We start from the raw sequence: 22,008 nt of genomic DNA on the forward strand, positions 1-22,008 counted from the left end.
GTCCAAAAGAAACTCATCGCTGTACACAAAGCTCCTGTGATAGCGTAATCTCTCAACAGAGCCGAAACGAACACCGAGAGGCTCACCTGCTTGCTGAAGTCAGGAGCTCTCTGAGAGTTGATGGAAGAGGTTGAGCCGCGCCGTCTGCTCGTGTACAGATAAGGACATGAGTGACTCAGTTTGGCTCTTGCTGACTCCAGGTTTGACATCTTTCCGGTGATAGCAGGAAGGTAAACGTCACTCAACTTCTCTCTAATAGCTGACTGACTCGGCTTGGACAACTGCACAGATTAAAGCAAAGAATTTCAACAGGTACAAAAAGGGAAAGAAACCAAGAGTTTTTTTAATCACCTATTTTAATTAATGTTAGTGCCGATTTGGGTCTGCGTCTTTACCTTGTAGATTTCAGCTGCATTATTTCCAGTCAAGTGAATAAGAGTTCCTTTATGTGTAAATATGTTGTCCAGAGAACGATGGTATGTGGGTGTCAATGCTCTATCAAATCTATGACCTCGAGCCTATGAAATACATTTTTTTTTTGTAATTTTAGAATGTGACACGTCCAACAATCTTCTTTATTAACAAATTAACAAACAATTGTCACTTAAGTTTACTCGTGTGAATATACTACTTTATTCAAATAAAATTACTGTAGCACAGAGATCATTTTCAAGCAGAACATTTTCTTATAAAAACGTATAAAAAAACAATAATGAAACCCCACCCCTAACCACGAATGTGGTTGCATAAATTTTCCACCTCGTAAATAGGAATTGCACTGAGATTATGTTGGTTCTTCAATGGCAGGGTTTCCCAAGGCAATAAGAGTGCCGCAGGGATGACGTATTTTTGTAGGCTAACCCAGAAGCGGCACACTAAAGTTCCCCTTTTGCAAAAAAGCCCTTTCATTTTCCATAGACTTTTTGATTATCGCAAATAATACGTTTTGTGTTAATAAAAGTTTATGATAATACCCTATTAGTATTAGGATTAGTATTTCCTGGTGACTTTTTCTGTGATCTTAATCCCGTGCGAATCTGCCATGTCTGTAATTTGTAAAGTAAAAATTCCCTCGCAAATTACCTGCCATTTTTCGCCAAACACCAAGTTCGCGGTGTTGCGTGTATAGACCCCTTCAAAGTTTGTAAACATTGAATGACTATCGGGTGCGCGCGCAGCATGGGGTCAAACTGTTCATACCATCCAGGCTTTATAATGTAATCTAACAGGGCTGAAAAATTATGACTTACCTCAAATGAAGTGAACACAACCAACACAAGCCTCTTTGATATTTGCATTGTTCCAGTCTGCACGTTGATTGCTTGCAGCTGCAGATGTTGTATTTTTTTGTTTTTGAGATTCTGCATGAATCGCGAAAACTTAACGAAAGACCTGGTGCGATTTTCACAACCCACGACGTAAGTAGGCATTTTTGACGATGCCGAATAATACGCAACTCTATCTGCTTTAATGGCTTTTCTGACCCTGACATGCGCAGTGGAAACTGCCTGTGACGTGAACCGTGAAGGGGTCTATATTACGTGAGATCAGTGAGCTAAGTCAGTAACTGTGAGGTTTTGCTTATCCCGTGCGAACCGGCCACACGAAACTCAGATGTAGGTAGGGGTGTTATTTCCAAATCACACGAGGTCCCCAGATAATACTAACCTGTGCAAATAGTACTTTACATGTTTTGTCCAAAAAGTTAGTCTTCACAGATAAACACAACTTTTATGAATTTTGAAGTCAAAATTCGGCTTTTTATATTTCTAGTAAACGCATTTACACTTCAAAATGTATAAAATTTGTATTCGTCTGTTAAAACTAACTTGTTGGACAAAACATGTAAGTGTCCGAAACTTTTGTTAAACAGCTTATTTTTTGCGATAATCCAAAAGTCAATGGGAAAAACAAATGGGCTTTTTTGTAAAAGGAAAAAAGTGTCCTGCTAACTTCTGGGTTGGCCTACAAGAATAGGTAATCGCTGCGGCAATGTATTGAAAGGCAATTGCTGGGGGTTTGTGAGTTGATGAAAAACGATTGATTAATTACAATTAAATAGGCCTGCACAACTAATCACATGCAATTATCATGTGCATCTCATCAGTAAAGCCGGTTCCTTGATTAGTAGTAAATTGCCATCACCTGTTTTCAGATAGAGCGGCATTCACTACACAGAGCCGTGGTTCACTGACAAGATAGGCCATACTGTGTTCATAATCACGGACTTATCACCTGCAATTATGAACATGCTATGGCCTAGCATTTCAGTGACCTACGGCACCTTATCCTAATTGTTCCACAGGCGCTGGGATATTTATTTAATTTTATTTTTAATTATTTATTTATTTGGGACAGTGCACATTAATGAACAATCTAACATTACTGTACTAGACTGTAAATGAGCCAGGTTACAGTACAAATGCCAATTTTCACATGTAGTCCTGAGGCAGGATGACAACAACATACAAAATAATGCAACACAACAGAATATACAATATCAAACAAGAAACATATTAACCCACATTCAGACAGATTACATTACAGCAATAAGATTAGTCAAAATGATGACATAGCTGGGAACTTTTAAGAAATTGTTTAAGGAGCTTTTTAAATGTGCAATAAGTTGGACATTTTCTAATGTATGTTGGGAGACTGTTCCAAATTGACCTTCTCTAATAGACAGTACAGTTTGTCCAAATGTAGTTTTACTATGAGGGATCTCTATATCTCATCTAAGTAAAGCTCTGATGATGCTTCCTGTGTGCTTTTAGCAGGTGTAAAAATAACCGCATCATCAGCATACAATTGAAAATGGACTTTTTGACAAATGTTTAACAAATCATTTATATAGACGGAGAACAGTACTGGTCCCAAAATAGAGCCTTGTGGGATCCCTGCTGAACATTCAAGGTAAGACGACTTAGTGCCACTTACACTCACAGATTGTCTTTTATTGGACAAGTAAGATTTAAACCAAACTAGCGAATTCTTCTCGAAGTTGAAGTCAGTCAGTTTAGACAGAAGGGCTCGATGATACAGTATTGAACTGTATTTCTATAAGGACACAGTTTGCCGTTTCTGTAGAGTGGTACTGGCGAAATCCAAATTGCATTAAATGCAGGAGAGTATGGCCATGGCTGAGGTGTTTATTCAGCAGCTTGGCGATATACTTTCCAAGTACGCATTGCACTTTCACATAGTCACTTTTACTCTGGCTGCGTCCGAAATCGCATACTGTGACAGTAGATACTGAATTAGATGAAATGCTTACTCATCAACAGTTAAAACGGTATGTTCTAGTATGAATATGGAAAGTATGTATGAATTTGGACGTACTACATTTGCCATGTTAAAACATCACGTTACATACATCGGCATAACAAGATGTTAGGCGTTGGAATGACGTTAAACTAACGCAATTTAAGCCCACTCCCGGGGGCTCACGGGATATCAAAGGTTGCGTCTGAAATCACCTACTTCCATACTATATAGTAGGTGAAAAGCAGCAGGTGAGGCGAGTAGTATCCGAATTCAAAGCATTCCAAAAACAGTAGACGAAAAGTACCCGATGACCTACTATTTTCGGCAAGATCCCGAAGTGTACATTCGATGGACTTTACTTTTTTTTTGTAGTGAAAATTTTTTTCACTACATTCTAAAGCATAGAATCATACTGTGTATTCCTTTAATATTGCATATTAAAATGTATTTAATACCTAATTACATAAATATTGTGTACTTTTACTTTCTTGAGTAAAAGTACGAAAGTACTTTTTACTTAAGTAAAAAAATGTACTAGATGCTTAATGCACTTAAATATTAAATATAAACCAAAAACCTGAAACTATGAAATGTAGTGGATGTCACGACAGGGTTGTAAGGACAGGACGCAAACGCAAGGTTCAGATGAATAAATAACATTTATTAACCAACAGAAACAAAACACGAGGAGTAAAACAACGGGCAGTTAGGTAACACAGGAACACTCAAACAGAGAACAACAGGAACAGACGTGGAACAGCGACAATGATCCGGCAATGAGTGTGACACAAACACTGTAATAAATGAAGAGTTTGGTTCCAAAACACAATAAATCCATTTTGACAAATTTCGGTAAAAACGTGTTTTCTATACCAAGAAAGTGACAAGATGAAAACCACTATTTTCTGTTACAAACTTTCACATAGCATCATTAGGTTATAAAAACATAAAAAATTCAAATCCATAACTTGATTTTCAAAGATTTATTATAAAAACTAATTCTTTTTTCCACAAAATGCAATAAATCCATGACAGTTTTTTATTTCAAAATGCTATAAATCTATTAAATCAATGTATAAATGTGCATTCATCTTTACCATTTTATATTTATTTAGTTGACTAGTGGTATACAATGATTAAAAAATAAACATTAATGGCATTAACAAAAAACACTTACTTTGTTATATTAAGAACACAATGTTTTAGCATGAGAAGCTTGATGCTGTCTGGAGAACAAGCAACCGAGTGCCTCTCGCGGAAATTATTAGCTGTTGATGGCTTACGTTTCTTTCCCGTTACAGAAAACCATCACAGGTTTGGCAATGCTATTAAAGTATTATTTTGTTTTGTTTGTTGATCACGAAGTACAAAGTAGATGAGGAAAACTAGGACTCCGTGTACTCAGCGCGCCGCCATGTTTGTTTACATTGCGTGAATGGTCCGCTGTAATATCAGAAATGGATTTATTGCGTTCTGTAAAAAAGGAGGGGTGGCGTTTGTCGCATTTTGGGAAAAAAGGGAGAAAAGATGACAGAATATCACGGCGGGTATTGGATTTTGCGTAAAATTAATTATTTACTTTTAACTACTGACCTGATATAATACTGATTTTGGCAGTAACTCATTTTTTTCAAAAATGGCGTTTATCGCGTTTTGGAACCAAACTCTTCAAATACACAAAGACTAATGACACACAGGTGGAATGAATGATGTGATAATTAACAAGTGTCGAGGTGATGACAATATAGAACAGACACAAAACATGACACGGCTCACCGTGACAGTGGAGTAAAAATTATGATAATTTGGAATGTATGTTTTCCAAAGAAAAACACTAATAAAATACAAATACTTAAAAAATTTACTTTTATGTAGAAAGTAAAAATACTTAAGTACTATACACCTCTGATGTCATGTGATGTTTCAACATGGCGAATGTAGTACGTCCAAATTCATTCATACTATCCTTATTCATACTATATAGAACATACTGTTTCAACTGTCGATAAGTAGGTACTTTATTTAATTCAGTACCTACTGTCACAGTATGCGATTTTGGACGCAGCCAATGTGTCAATCTAATAAACACTTCAGGATTTGCCGGAAGTGGTAGCTCATCTTATTTTTTGGAATCGTCTCCCCTACTGCTTTTGGACGCAGCCTCTGTGTAGTAAATGCAGCTCTATCTAAACACAGGTGATGGCGATTTACTACTAATCAAGGAACTGGCTTTTCTGACGATATGCGCATGATAATTGCATGTGATAAATCGTGCAGCCCTACAATTAAATCATAAAAAAATAAAATAAAATATAAAACACTTACACAAAAGATTTTTTGATCTGAATGAAATGTGACCACTACACAACACTTCAGTGTACCAGGAAACTTACGATAATAGACAGACACATTTTTGTACCAATAAAAGAAAATTACAAGATGAAGGTCCAATCACAGGTAATAATAATATTATAATAGAATAACCTATGCCAAACCTTACTGATAAAAACTTTCAAATGGATAAGAACTAAATGTTTTTGTTAAACATGTAAATGTGCTATTAAGTTATTAAAATGGCACCAAAAAATCTCAGAGGGTACTTCAAAATTTAGTCAAAGGGGTTCGGCTGACAAAAAATGAAATCGCTACCTATGTTACAAAAGAGGCGAAATCTTAATGACCTTATTTGTTACATGCTTGCAGAGAACGGTTTAGCAAAACTAAGTTACTGGGTTTCTAGGTTGAAGCACTGGGGACCCACTAATAGATTTTCACGCTATGACCCCTTTAAAAGTTTTATCATCATCTGTTTTCAGATGCCTTATGCAAAGACATTTAGTGTCACTTACTCTTAAATTAATATTCCGGCCTTCATCTTTAAATCCTTTGATGAAGAGGTCTTGAAGAACACCGTGACTGTGTCTACGGATGCGTTTCGTTGACTCTTTCTGGTACTTCTCCATCATTCCTCTCTCTTAAATGCAAATAATTCTCAACATTTGAATTCATTCTTCGTTATTCATCCTCAATGCACAATCGTTCAGCAAGTGTAAAGCATTTGACAAGTTTGACTGCTTTACTTGAATGAGACACCATTGTAATGTAACAATACTCAATGTTGAGCCATTGAGTATATAGCAAAATACAGCCAAGGTGCAGTGAAGTGCTTAAATAATGCATGAGCATCTAGAATACCGCGATGAAAACTGTACATGTGTTTAAAAGAGATAACAGCGATCAGTCAGGAGGAATAGCCAAGCTTTCATGAGCCTTAACTGCTAGAGCACATTGCTAGCAACGGCAAGGTCATGGGTGCAAATGTACTAAAAGTAAATTTAGATTAAAATGTTTGCCAAATGTAAATCTAGCTATTGACTGTTGAGTCACACCACGGATTAAACAAATACTTTCCCCCAGTTATCGGTTACTAAAATAATATTGAAAAGTGCTGAAAGTTTACTTTGTGAAAGATAGTGTATTCTTAAAGATTTGAAAGGAAAATACAGAAGGTCATCTATCTAATGTTATTCATCTCAAACTAACAAACCACAGCACACAATTGAATTGACATCATATTTAGATTATAATTACATGTTACGTTTTTCAAAGGTTAAGCCAGAAAAATTCCTTACCAGTTATTTTCCTTATAAGCACAGCATCATTTGTGTGAAGCACCGACGTTGTAGTTTTTGTTTACCTGACAGTTTCTTGATCCTCATTCTTCTCTTTCACCAAGTAGACATCTGATACTCGGGAGGCTTGACACCCAGTCTTTAATACATCACCCAGATGTATTTTTAATGCCCATGACCTGGGCCATAAGAAGGACACAGATGAAAGCTAATTCATGTGTTAGTTTAGTATCTTTCCCAAGTTTTACAGAAGTTTTTATTTGGTAATATTACAATATTTCACATTCAGTATTGTGACTTATGCTCCTATTGGGACAGATTTCACTTTAGTCTTGAATAGGGATGCTCCGATCAATCAGCCGATGATGCTTGGTATGCTTTTCAATGAATTACGGTGAAATGCCACTACGTCCAAAAGCCAGAGGGCGCTCTCGTGCAGAAACTCAATATGCCTGCAGACGAAGAACCAGACCCACACAGCTTTAGGAAATGGCTTAAGGATATACACTCACCATGCTAATACTGTGTTTGACCCCCTTTCGCCTTCAGAACTGCCTTAATTCTATGTGGCATTGATTCAACAACTTGCTGAAAACATTCTTTAGAAATGTTGCCTCATATTGATAGGATAGCATCTTGCAGTTGATGGAGATTTGTGAGATGCACATCCAGGGCACGAACCTTCCGTTCCACCACATCCCAAATATGCTCTATTGGGTTGAGATCTGATGACTGTGGGGGCCATTTTAGTACAGTGAACTCATTGTCATGTTCAAGAAACCAATTTCAAATGATTCGAGCTTTGTAACATGGTGCATTATCCTGCTGGAAGTAGCCATCAGAAGATGGGTACATGGTGGTCATAAAGGAATGAACATGGTCAGAAACAATGCTCAGGTAGGCCGTGGCATTTAAACGATTCCCAATTGGCACTAAGGGGCCTAAAGTGTGCCAAGAAAACATCATCCACACCATTACACAACCACCAGCCTGCACAGTGGTAACAAGGCTTGATAGATCCATGTTTTCATTTTGTTTACGCCAAATTCTGACTCTACGATCTGAATGTCTTAACAGAAATCGAGACTTATCAGATCAGGCAACATTTTTCCAGCTTTCAACTGTCCAATTTTGATGAGCTTGTGCAAATTCTAGCCTCTTTTTTCTATTTGTAGTGGAGATGAGTGGTACCCGGTGGGGTCTTCTGATGTTGTAGCCCATCCGCCTCAAGGTTGTGCGCGTTGTGGCTTCACAAATGCTTTGCTGCATACCTCAGTTGTAACGAGTGGTTATTTCAGTCAAATAAGTTGCTCTTCTATCAGCTTGAATCTGTCGGCACATTCTCCTCTGACCTCTAGCATTAACAAGGCATTTTTGCCCACAGGACTGCCGCATACTGGATGTTTTTCCCTTTTCACACCATTCTTTGTAAACTCTAGAAATGATTGTGCTTGAAAATCCCAGTAACTGAGCCGACTGTGAAATTCTCAGACTGGCCCGTCTGGCACCAACAACCATGCCACACTCAAAATTGATTAAATCATCTTTCTTTTCCATTCTGACATTCAGTTTGGAGTTCATGAGATTGTCTTGACCAGGACCACACCCCAAAATGCATTGACGCAACTGCCATGTGTTTGGTTGATTAGATTGTATTAATAAGAAATTGGACAGGTGTTCCTAATAATCCTTTAGGTGTGTGTATATCGGCATTTATTGACCTGAATTACCTGTAAAAAAATTATATCAAAAACGACAGGTGCTTGTTTTAGCTATGGTTCTCCTCGCCCTGGTTCATATAAAACAGCTTGATGGTCTGGCCTCGTTTAACTCAACTCTGCTTTCACAGTTGCCCTCATTCACGGCATTGCTCTACGGTTAAATGTGGTTACTGTGCATTCACCCCAGACCGCTCTTATGCTCTTCATGATTGCCATGGATGAATTGAATGGCTATGCTCTGCTACCTTCAGAAAGCCTTTGGAGCGGCCAGCTGCTGACTGCCCGTTGCTCGCGTTACGTCCATAAACAAGACCGATGTTTTTATTGTGCTTGGCAAAGCTCATTTTGCTTCCTGCCAGTCCCACTAAAACAGTTGTCAGTCACTAAAGGAGATGGACCGGCCTGCCTCACCATGAGCAGTCCTATGTAACAAGGCTTTTTTGGTTTCGCTGGTTTGACCTTTTTTGAAGGTTTAGCTGTACGATAACAGTTCCTCTGACATACCACTACCTTTATTTTACATTTCCGGTTCATTTATTGCTAACTATACGGAATAGGCCCACCCGGTGATTTTTAATGCTTAATTTTCATTTATGCATTTTGTAGATATTTTTATTTTGTAGGAATCGAACCCACAGCTTTTGTGCTGCTAACATAATGCCCAACCAGGTAAACACTTTATTATGGATGCACATCTCATGAAGACCCCAAAACATAAACTTATGAAACATACTGCATACTGATGATGACATACTGCATTTAGGAGTTTTTTTACTGGATGTATTGTTTTGAAACATTGCAATAACAAAAGTGACCACTAGAGTCTGCTAGAGACTGGACTTCCATCCTCAAATTGGCTGTTCTGGCACTTTCTGCTAATTTTCCTGGCTTGCTTGTGCTGTATCGAATTATCAATTCTGTGGAGAAAATTAAATAAGATCACTTTAATGAGAACATTTCTTGCAGAACCGAGCAAGCTAACAGGATGGAGACACGAATCCAGACTTCGGTTAATGTTTTTTCATTTCCATTGCATTTACACAATTGCCAGACGCTTGCATCTCCAACCCAGTGCTTTACCCGGAAGATTTTTTAATAATAGTTGCTTTATTTCCTGAAAACAGCTTTTGGCTTCTAATGCTAAAAGGTTTTAAAAAGCTGTCGTGATGCAAAAAGGCCTTACAAGTGACCGATTTGACTAATGCATCGCTTTGTGCGAGTCACCAGTCTTCATCTGACGTTAAATCTGGCTGCCCTTCAAGTGGGCATCACCCCTGCTGCCTGTAACACATGGCACTTAGCTTACCTCTCTCAATTGAGTTGAATTTTTATATGAATTTTATATTTAACTCATGTTATAGACCAAGTATTTTGCTGATGACTTGATGCCTGAAAAGGCCTTTGATCTAAAGATGCTCTCAGGCGTCTTACAGGTGCCTACGTAGTGGAACAGTTGCTGTGTTACTGTAGCTCAAGTTCCTTGTCATCAGATTTCAAGACTGTAATGCTATACGCCTCTTAATGTTTCATATTAAGGGCAATGCCAGCTTTCTCAGCTGTAATTGAGAATGTCGCCTGTAGAACGTTTTGTAATGGCATAATGTATTTTTTCATTTTGATTGTATCACATACAGTGTGGTGGTTAAGGCCGATGGCCTTTTGATTATGCAAATAAATGCAGGCATTTAACAACACTCACCAGTTTGTCTGTTTGACAGATTGACTGTGAAAATAGCCGCCCGCTGACATTTCCAGCTTCAGGCTCCTCAGTAAAGCCAGCTGATGATTAACGTCTAGTTGACATGATAGATCTGCCGTATGAATCACTCGGTTATTATTATTATGAATCATTCAATAAGAACATCCATCTCACAGAACAGCCTCCGCTTTATTGCTATATGTATGCCTCCGTCACTTAAAATCAGATTGTTTTAGCTTATCTTGTGGATGATGTGCCGGTGCTGACAGGCTTTTTCGCTCCATTCACCTCATGCGTCAATTATTTGACTAGAGATGGAGGTTTTCTAACAGGTGAACTATTCCCATATACATGCTTATCCAAAAATAACAGCGGATAGGCTTAAGACACTGAAACAGCTGACCGTCAGATGGTAGAAATGACATGCGGGGTCTTTTGGCACATTTTTGTGTCATCATGTGTCTGTGTTATGGGAGACGGAGCCAGAGGTCTTTGGCCTGCACTGCAGTTTTCTTAAGATGGCCTTTCAATATTTATAACATTTTGCTTCAAGATTTATGTATTTATTTGTTTTAGCTTTTTATTATCAGAAAAAGAAGCAAAAACAAAACTGAACGAGTAATCAGCGTTTATTTACTATATTCTCTTTAATTATTTAATTAATTCTTTTCAATTTATTTATTTCGCTACCACACACATTTATGTTTTATTGGTAGGAATTAAGTAAATCTGTTACTTCACCAGTGTACGTTTACTGAAAAATAATGCACAGCCTTAGACTGTTTGTCAACCAATCAGAATGAAGCATTCAACAGCCCGGTGGTATAACAATTAGCTGACAGTATTTTTATGCTGCATTTACACCAACCGCGTTTGAGGTGTCAAAATCGCGTCTACCGCGCCTAGTTTGCCGCTTGAACAGTTTGAATGCATTCACGTGTCTAGAGCAAAGTAGACTCGCGGAAAAACCAAGCATTTGACGCACGTCAGAGGCAAAATCCGCTGCTTGTGGGAGGGGCAAGTGCTATGCGGTTGTCTGTTTGCAAGATGGCTGATGTTGATTGTGCATTTATCGAGAGAGTTACCTGTTTGTATTTGGTCACCTCACTATAGGGTGAAAATAAACGGCGCGGGTCGATAAACGTCACGTGACTCAAAAGTAAAATGTGTATTTACAACTTACATGCCCAATGTCCTCACTTACACTCTTCCAAGCGAGGTCTTTTTTATTCCTGTCTCTATAGAAATAAGAACCAGTGTCGTAAAGCTGCGGGTGACTGCTCACAGACAATATCAAGCGTTCCTTCATGTTGAATGAGTGACTCCGTGCGAGGCTGCCGCCACAGCATGAAGCAGCCTCCTGATTGGTTAATTTAAGTTCAAATTTTTCAACTCAGGCATCAGCCGCAAATTCGCGTCAAACGCAAATTGCACAAAAAGCACCATTTGCGTGTACCGCGCCGGACGCACAATTTGCGCCATTCGCATTGCAAAACCTCCAGACGCGCGTCAACGCGTCTTCACGTCTTCACATTGGCTTAACATTGAAATCACTCGCTCTTGATGCCTCTACCGCGGCTGGTGTAAACGCAGCATTACACTGTAAAAAATTATTTGTTGGTTCAACTTAAAAAAGTAAGTTATAGTTGCCTTAAAATTTGGAGTTAATTCAACTGAAATTTTAAGGCAACCAGGTAACTTACTTTTTTAAGTTGAACCAACAAATCTTTTTTACAGTGATAAGTTGCTTTGGGTCAAAGCGTCTGCAAATACATGCATGTAAATTTAAAATTAAAGGAACAGTATGTAAGAAATTTATATCAGTTAATCATAAAATGGCCCTGATATGTCAGTAGACATTAAGAAATCATTTTCATTTCAAATAATTATATCACTGACAACAGTGGTCTGACCAGGATATTGTCATTTAAAAAGTGGAATTGCAGCCCTCAACTGATGTTTATGTTGTCATTTTGTGTATTGGCCACCAGTTCTGTGATTGCAGTACCAGTTTTAGCCACAAGTTTTGTGATTGCAATACCAGTTTTGGCCACAATCCTACATACTGTTCCTTTAACTAGTAAAGAGAAAATATCTTTAATATAACAAAACTTAAAATAATTATAATGAGTTGCAGGACTCAAAATATAAAATTAAAATATAATACTAAATTAACAAGCATAGGGTTATGTGTAAACTATTCATACAGTCAAAGACAATACATAAATAGAAAATTCTGATAAATAATATATAAATAATTCTGAAAATAACAAAAAAACCACAAGGACTGCACAAAATATGGATGTTGAACTGTCGTTAAATTTATGCAGTCATGTGCATGAGTACCCAATAAAAACTTCGGGCATCATATTTCCCCTGTAAGGTGCCTGTTTTTCTGCTCCCGTTGTAATCACATTTACTGTTATCTAATGTGTAGTTAATAATCTTTACAGTTACTCATTTTAAGAAATGTACAAACATTGACATTCAAATACCTCTTGTTTTTGCAAAAGAGGAATTTCTGCTTGTAAACACAACATAGCCTACAAGTCAGTATTATATATTCAGCTTTCCCCCATAGGCATGTACACAGTTTATACAGTAGGCAGTCATGCATCCAAAAGCCAACCTTCCAAATGTTGCACATGAGACGGTGCTAATTTCCATGACGGACATTTGGAGTATATGCTCTGGAGACTCACTTCAGGCCAAAAAATAACTAAAGGCACAGGAGATTGATCATATTCACAATCCTTTGGGTGTTCTGGAAAGATTCATTTCTGAATCATTCAGCTTCTCATCCCGAATCTGGGGGATTTCTGTTTCCTCTTGGCTGTTAGCAACCAGCAACCAAGTGCATATTAGATTAAATGACATTAATAGGACGTATGAAATAATTTACTGCTGTCCAGTGTGCTGTACTACACAGTCACTGACAGTGTGGTTATGCATTAAAGATTGTGAAATCAAAATATTACCATAATGTCCTTAATCCTACAGACACACACACACACACACACACACACACACACACACACACACACACACACACACACACACACACACACACACACACACACACACACACACACACACACACACATATACACAGTGAGGAAAATAAGCATTTGAACACCCTGCTATTTTGCAAGTTCTCCTACTTAGAAATCATGGAGGGGTCTGAAATTGTTATTGTGCATGTCCACTGTGAGAGACATAATCTAAAAAAAATTCAGAAATCACAATGTATGCTTTTTTAAACTATTTATTTGTATGATACAGCTGCAAATAAGTATTTGAACGCCTGAGAAAATCTATGTTAATATTTGGTACAGTAGCCTTTGTTTGCAATTACAGAGGTCAAACGTTTCCTGTAGTTTTTCACCAGGTTTGCACACACTGCAGGACGGATTTTGGCCCACTCCTCCACACAGATTTTCTCTAGATCAGTCAGGTTTCTGGCCTGTCGCTGAGAAACATGGAGTTTGAGCTCCCTCCAAAGATTCTCTATTGGGTTTAGGTCTGGAGACTGGCTAGGCCACGCCAGAACCTTGATATGCTTCTTACAGAGCCACTCCTTGGTTATCCTGGCTGTGTGCTTCGAGTCATTGTCATGTTGGAAGAACCAGCCTCGATCCATTTTCAATGCTCTAACTGAGGGAAGGAGGTTGTTCCCCAAAATCTCACAATACATGGCCCCGGTCATCTTCTCCTTAATACAGTGCAGAACTGTCCCATGTGCAGAAAAACCCCCACAAAGCATGATGCTATCACCCCCATGCTTCTGTTCTTGGGATGGTAGTCATCATTCTTATTCCTCCAAATGCGTTAAGTGGAATTATGACCAAAAAGTTCTATTTTGGTCTCATCCGACCACATGACTTTCTCCCATGACTCCTCTGGATCATCCAAATGGTCATTGGCAAACTTAAGACGGGCCTAGACATGTGCTGGTTTAAGCAGGGGAACCTTCCGTGCCATGCATGATTTCAAATCATGACATTTTAGTGTATTACCAATGGTAACCTTGGAAACAGTAGTCCCAGCTCTTTTCAGGTCATTGACCAGCTCCTCCCGTGTAGTTCTGGGGTGATTTCTCACCTTTCTTAGGATCATTGAGACCCCACGAGGTGAGATCTTGCATGGAGCACCAGTCGGAGGGAGATTGACCGTCATGTGTAGCTTCTTCCATTTTCTAATGATTGCTTCAACAGTGGATCTTTTTTCACCAAGCTGCTTGGCAATTTCCCTGTAGCCCTTTCCAGCCTTGTGGAGGTGTACAATTATGTCTCTAGTGTCTTTGGACAGCTCTTTGGTCTTGGGCATGTTAGTAGTTGGATTCTTACTGATTGTATGGGGTGGACAGGTGTCTTTAAGCAGCTAACGATCTCAAAGAGGTGCGTCTAATTTAGGATAATAAATAGAATGGAAGTGGACATTTTAAAGGCAGACTAACAGGTCTTTGAGGGTCAGAATTCTAGCTGATAGACAGGTGTTCAAAAACTTACTTGCAGCTGTATCATACAAATAAATAGTTAAAAAAAATAATACATTGTGATTTCTGGATTTTTTTTAAGGTTATGTCTCTCACAGTGGACATGCACCTACGATGACAATTTCACACACATCCATGATTTATAAGTGGGAGAACTTGCAAAATAGCAGGGTGTTCAAATACTTATTTTCCTCACTGTATATATTTAGAGAGAGAGAGAGAGAGAGAGAGAGAGAGAGAGAGAGAGAGAGAGAGAGAGAGAGAGAGAGAGAGAGAGAGAGAGAGAGAGATTGAGCGCTTGACATAAAGTTACATTTTTAGCTGCATGTGCAATAACTCGGCTGACAAACGCATGCTGAAAACATTAAGGTTTGGCTAAAACATTTAAGGCAAGTGTCTGGAGAGGACATGCACGTGTGGGCATATGCGGTGATGCTGTCAGAATAGAAAGTAAAGAATCAGCACACGTCCTGAGGCAAAACAAAACAATGACAACAAATGTCAGCACAATAAGTGAGGATCCACGGTTTATACAGTACACACAGTGTATTACTACAGTATACCAAACAAATATTGGAAGCTTGAAACATTTGGGGATAATGCTGTATATTGAGTACATTTAATCCTAAGGTACCAATATTAAATCTTTAGGTGTTTTTTGATAAGGTACCGCCCCAGTGAGAGGGACCTACACGTATGCTTGATTATTTGACATGGTTTTTATGACATTTCTCATGTTGCTTTTAAAGCTTAAAAACAGCATCAACGTTCTTAAACAGTTATACTGAATCACTGCATAAGAGGTACAATTATTCCTTTGATAATAATTACAGATACGATGATTGCCACAAGAAATATATTCACAGCAGTAGACCAATTATGAATCAATAATTTGTTTATATGGCTGTCGTTGGATATTTTAATCACAAACGATTTGAAACCATTTCCACCAGAAGGAAATCTATACAAGTTTTATTTCAAGTTGCATGATAGCTGCAATTATGGGTTGTTATTTTTCCTCAGGGTGGCGATCGGAGAGTCACTTTATGATCTCATGCACATTAAGAAGAGGTCGGGTCAGAAAAGCCCACAGACGGTGGATCATCGCCCACTCTTCACCTGCAGCCACTTCACTAAACTCTCTCTCTCTCCTGAAAACCACCTCAGGGATGCAATTTCTCGAGTTTCACTTTTCTACTTTATAAGATTTCTCCATTTCAGATACATTGAGAAAGATACCTAAATGCTAGGAATGCATGGACCTATAATCGTCGGTATCATCAGATAAAAGCAGTGAGATTATTTTATACTGTGAGATTATTTTAAATCGAAATTAAATGACAACAAAATTGCAGTTTGTACGCTCTTCACTTTTAGGATTTCACAACATTTGAAGTGTAGTAAAAAGCCAAACTATCAATATCTATCATTTTAAGTAATAGAATATCATATTCGGCACCGAAATTTGTACCGGTGCATCCCTAAGCTGTTTTCGACCATGCTTTGCGCTTCTATTCTTTAGGTAATTATGGATTATGCAAAGAATAGTTTGTATTCTCAGTGTTTGTGAGTGCGAAATTTTCTTCAATGAAAAATGAATCATGGCAAATGGTGATGTTAGTCTATTGAAACATGCACAGATCTTTTATTCTGTACCGAGAGAGTAAATCTTCCTCGTAAGCTGTTTTCTCTCTTGTGCTAATCTAAATCTGACATGACATGATTATATGCATTTTTGTTTATCATCATGAAAGGTCATAGAAGTAACAGTGTTGGGTTAATCTTATATGACAAAGACGCATATATTTGCATAACGTTACAAAGAGGCCAATCATTTAGTGATTTTAGAGGCCAACTATTATATTCAACCGATATACACATTTGATGCATTTGGCAAACACTTTTATCTAAAGTAATTTATAGTGCATTCAGTGCATTTGTTCACTATTGACCTGATCTTGCATATGTTATATATTTCCTGTTGTATAGAGGGTATGCAGTGACGTCACTTTTCCACGTGACCACGCCAGAACTTGCCCTGTTGAGTGGCAAACATTGAACAAAATGGCTGGTTTTCATAGCGGCTGCTGCGAAAATGACAGTAAAAAGCCAGACTATTATCAGCTTAAATTGAATTTAGTTAGACTTGATAGCAGAGGTGGACAATACTTAGTAGTGTTGTAGTTCTCGGGACCACTTATTAAAGGTCTTGGTCTTGTCTTGGAATCAACCGCATTTTTACTCGGCCTGGTCTCAGTCTCAGACAAAGAGGACTCGGAATTTTATTTCAAGACCGGTCAAGACCACAACTGATGGCACACGGCAAAAATGATTTTCAAGAAAAAAATCTTAGTATTTTTGTCTTGTTTTCAGTAAAAATATCAAAACATTTATTAAATTAAGATGCTTTTTCTTGATGAACAAAACGCCACAATAAGTCTAGTTTTTAGAGCAAAAATATCAAATTGTGCATAAAACAAGCAAAAAAATCTACCAATGGGGTAAGCAAATTTTTCTTGAATTTAGAAAAAGGTTCAAGCTTTTTTTCTTACCCCATTGGCAGATTTTTTTGCTTGTTTTATTCACAAAATCACTTTGAAATTGATATTTTTGTTCTAAATACGAGACTTGTTTTCTTGGGTAGTTTTGCTCATCAAGAAAAAGCATCTTAATTTAAGAATTTTTAGATATTTTTTACTGAAAACAAGACAAAAATACTAAGAACATTTTTTTCTTGAAAATCTTTTTTTGCAGTGCACATCAGAAATTTATTTTTTATCATACATTTTATGCAGTTTATTCATGTTTGGCATATGATGTTGGCATTGTTTAAGCATTTTTTAAGTTTCTCCCAATGACAGTTTTTCAAATTTTATTACTAAAAACACCTGCATTGTGTTAAATGGATGGCAAGCCATGGAAAGACAATTCAGAATAAATGGTTAAGTTGATTTCAGCTCTTTAGTGTTTGTTCACTTTTATTTGCTTATAGACAAAGATAAATTCCCACATATCTGCAATGCCTTTGATTATTTGATCAACTTCTCTGATGGCACAAACGCACGCACGCACACATGCACACAGACAAGAAGTGCCTAATTATATGCATATTCCACATTTTATCATAAGTGGTTTAATGCAGAGATTTGCAATGGTCTTGGTCTTGACTTGGTCTCGGCCTGTCTTGGTCTTGTGACTCGGTCTCGACCCTTTAAAGTCTTGGTCTTGTCTCGGTCTCGGCCTGTCTTGGTCTTGGTCATGACTTGGTCTCGGTTTAGGTGGTCTTGACTACAACACTAATACTTAGTTACATTAGTTACATTTTCCAAGCATCTGTGCTTTATTAGGTTGTTTGTATTGGAAAAAATTTTACTTCACTACATTCTAAAGCATAGAATCATACTGTGTATTCTTTTATTGCATATTAAAATTTATTTAATACCTAATTACATTAAAATTGTAAACTTTTACTTGAGTAGAAGTATGCTAATGTTTTAAATTTTAAATGTAAACAAAACCTTGTATTTATGAAATGTAATAGGGTAAAAATTATGATATTATTTTTTGGAATGTATGTTTTCCAAAGAAAAACACGGATAAAATACAAATACTTGAAAAAATACTTTTAAGTAGAAATGAAAACCTCTGCTTGATAGTGACTCTAGCAACTTGTCAACCCACCTGTGGTCTGTGGACGTTGCCATGAATGATCAATTTATTTCTCCTTTCTGTGTTTTTTGTCAGTCTGTAAAACAATAGCTCATTATTCTTGTTAAATCTGTTAGTACAGTCTATCAAACAACATTTTTTTTCCCATTCAGACGCGTATTCCCCGTGTTTTCGCTGATTTCACACTGTACACAAATGTTACCGCTCTGTCTTTTGCAACTCAGTGGACGTAACCGCAGTCACTTATATGACTGAAAATACTGGCTAAAGAAAGGCATGGGAACACATTATTGTATATTCTCATCTAAACTTGAACTTATCTGTTTAATAATAATATTAATAATATTTAATTGCCTTCACTTTAGATTTATGTGGCTCACTGGACATAATAATTCCCTTTATGAAAGTGGGTTTACAGCTTGTTTTTCTTTAGAGCTTAATAAGTTTTACATTTTTGTCATAGTGTTTTTGCAGGAGTTAGTTGCGAAGCTTCTAACTGATGCTTAATTTCAGTTAGCTAGAATTATAATGTTTTGTTAATGATGATGTTCATTAAGTCAATTTTATTGCTCCATCACGGGAATAATGACACAACGGAGATGCGAGCAATTAGACACGGCAGTGCAATTAGACAGTGGCAGTTTTACAAGCTTTTGTTTCACAACTATATTTTACAATTACATGTATGCATTTAGCAGGCACTTTAATTTTAGGGGTGTATTCATACCAGGAAAGTCCGCTATTCACTTGCTTTGATCTGGATCAAATAAAAAATTTATTTTCTTGGTTTGGTGTAATTCGCTTTCACACTTCCCTTTTTGCAAGTGAAACAAAATTTGTAAATAAAACCACATGTGTGTTAAAGGACAAGTTTGGTATTTTACACTTAAAGCCCTGTTTTCAGATTTTTTATGATGGAATAGAACGGTTTTGACTGAAATTTGGACATATGATGCTGGCCCGAGAATTTTCGGATGTTTGTTCTATCACCTCCCACCTCTACAATGGGTGTATAGGTGCACTGGAACAATCCTTCCTAAAATGCATTAAACTTTCGTTTACAAAGATGTGAAACTCACCAAGTGGTCAGGGGTGTTCACTGATATGCTTACACAAAAATCGCTGCAAAAGATGCTTTCCAACAGGTGTTATACCATTCGTTGAGAGCTTGAATAATAGACACTCCAGCCCAGTTGGTGGCGATAATACGCCTTTGCCAATTGCAAGAATACAAACAACGTTTCCGGCGCGAAGTAATACTGTACCTCACAGCACATCTAATACAAGTCAATGGAGTTGGACCAAAACTACAATAATACCTGTTGGAAAGTATCTTTTGCAGCGATTTTTGTGTGAGCATACCAGTGAAGACCCCTGACCACTCAGTGAGTTTCACGTCTTTGTAAACGAAAGTTTAATGCATTTTAGGAAGGATTGTTTCAGTGCACCTATACAGCCATTGTAGAGGTGGGAGGTGATAGAACAAACACCTGAAAATTCTCGGGCCAGCATCATATTTCCAAATTTCAGTCAAAACCGTTCTATTTCATCATAAACAATCTGAAAACAGGGCTTTAAGTGTAAAATACCGAACTTGTCCTTTAAGGTCATCCATTCATTGGACAGAAATTATCAGGTGGGGGAAAGCAGGAAGTGCAAAATCATGGAGATCATTCGTAAACTGGCTTCATCTGTTCGCTAAACTGGCTGAACATCAGCATTTTTATGCGTCCTCTCTAAAAGCTGATATATGGGTATTTGCCCAAATTTCAATCAGGCAGCGTGTCTCCTTAGAGCTCCAGGTCAAACTCGACTCGTTTTGGAATGGCTGGCAAATGTAGCAAACACAGCACTTTCCCATAATGCAACTCTACGAAATTACATACGTATAGTCACGTAATTTTTTTGATTCTTTTTCGTGATACTGTCACGAATTTCTGTGTTTTTTCGTGATCGTATCATATTTTCGGATTGTCGTTAAGTTTAGGGTTAGATTTACATAAAATGAAATCCTTACCAAACCCAACTCTTACCCCTAACACCAGGCACAATGTTTTAAAAATTAGAAAATTTAAAAAAGAAATCAGAAAAAAATAGTATAAACCAATACTTTAAGTGACATCCTAACACAAACACCAAATCTAACCCTAAACCCAAGCGACAATGGTTTGAAAATAGGAAAAAGCAGTTGGGTAACCAATACGTGACAATGACACATAAACAGAAATTCGTGATACGATCACGAAAACACGCAGAAATTCGTGACAGTGTCATGAAAAAAATCAAAAAAATTTCATAACAGTTTGTTTTTTATTGGACCGAGACCACCTCTTTAGCTGGGTCTCAGAACGGTTGATTAGTCCACACCCAAGTTCGAGTACTGTATTCACACCTGCCCAAAAAGTCTACACCAGTGGAGAAAAACGAAATCGAGGTGTAGACTTACAGTGCATTCGACCGTTTTTATCAACATCTGTACGAAATACCCTCATTCACTAAGCTCACTAATACAGTGCACTTGAATGAGTGACTGAAAACAAGTGAATTCAGACACTAAGCAACAAAAGCACTGCTTGAACCATCTTGCCTTGAGAAGAGGAGTTCATTGGTTGTATACTCGAAATTGTGGTGCATTTTGTGATTAAAAAAGTGCACTTGATAATGTCCACTATTATTTCGTACACCACAACAAAATGACTGTCCCCTCAAATAGGTAAACTCTAAAAATGACCCAATGTTGGGTTGGTTTTTTTTTCAGTGGTGTGTTATGTTCTGTCTAGTATTTAACCATCGGGGGTTAAAAATGACCCAGCCAAGAGTGTATAGGGGCTATTTCGGATACAGCCCATGTGTGTTGGGAATTGAACCCATGGCCGCAATGCTTTACCAACAGACTCAGTAACTACTTTATCTCCTGGTTTTATAGATGGTGGCTGGATCCAAACATCTCCATGTGCTGTGGAATGGTATTCCCCTCTCTATAATGAATGGAGACCAATGGCAGTAATGCCCAAGCATCGTGGCTTATTGGCTGGAATATTCTTTGCTAGGTGGACGTGATGATGTAACTTGTGTGAGTGAGCAGTGTGGAAAAGTAAGAACCTGGGGCCGGATTCACGAAACATTCTTAAGAAGAAAAATTGTCTTAACTGCCATTTTTATCTTAAATTCAAGCTTAAGAAAATAGTTAAGAATATTTTGTATTCTCAAAAAAGCTTCTTCAGAAAGTTCTTATTTTTTTCCTTAAGTATGTTCTTAAGAATAAACTTAAGAAGAATTCCAATTCTCGAAAAATAAACTGTCTTAAATAACATCTTAAAGTTAGGATAACCTTACAGTAGTCTTAAATCTCAAAATGTAAGATGTTTTATGAGTTAATGTGATTGTTTTAAATGTGACAAGTTGTATTTTGTAGTCTGAAATGGCAATTTAATCAGTTTACTTCACATAGATTAGTTTAAAGAGGAATTCCACACTCATATAATGAAGTTTAATGGATTAATATGTCATGAAACACAAATAAGTATT

General features: G+C 37.5%; 1 long non-coding RNA gene across 2 annotated transcripts in view; it reads left to right on the plus strand.

The window, feature by feature from the left end:
- The window catches only part of LOC129441026 (uncharacterized), a 48,696-nt gene extending 27,116 nt beyond the window's left edge, over nt 1–21,580 (plus strand). Inside the window, exons 5-6 of one of the 2 annotated variants that reach the window (XR_012365472.1) lie at nt 10–312; nt 21,407–21,580. This is a non-coding gene — a long non-coding RNA (uncharacterized lncRNA). Of the gene's footprint in view, nt 1–9; nt 313–15,834; nt 16,062–21,406 lie in introns of those variants that run through there. The other variant, XR_012365471.1, reaches the window with a different exon arrangement.
- The last annotated feature ends 428 nt before the right edge of the window (nt 21,581–22,008 follow it).

The sequence above is a fragment of the Misgurnus anguillicaudatus genome, chromosome 22 (assembly GCF_027580225.2).
Source record: "Misgurnus anguillicaudatus chromosome 22, ASM2758022v2, whole genome shotgun sequence".
NCBI lineage: Eukaryota > Metazoa > Chordata > Actinopteri > Cypriniformes > Cobitidae > Misgurnus > Misgurnus anguillicaudatus.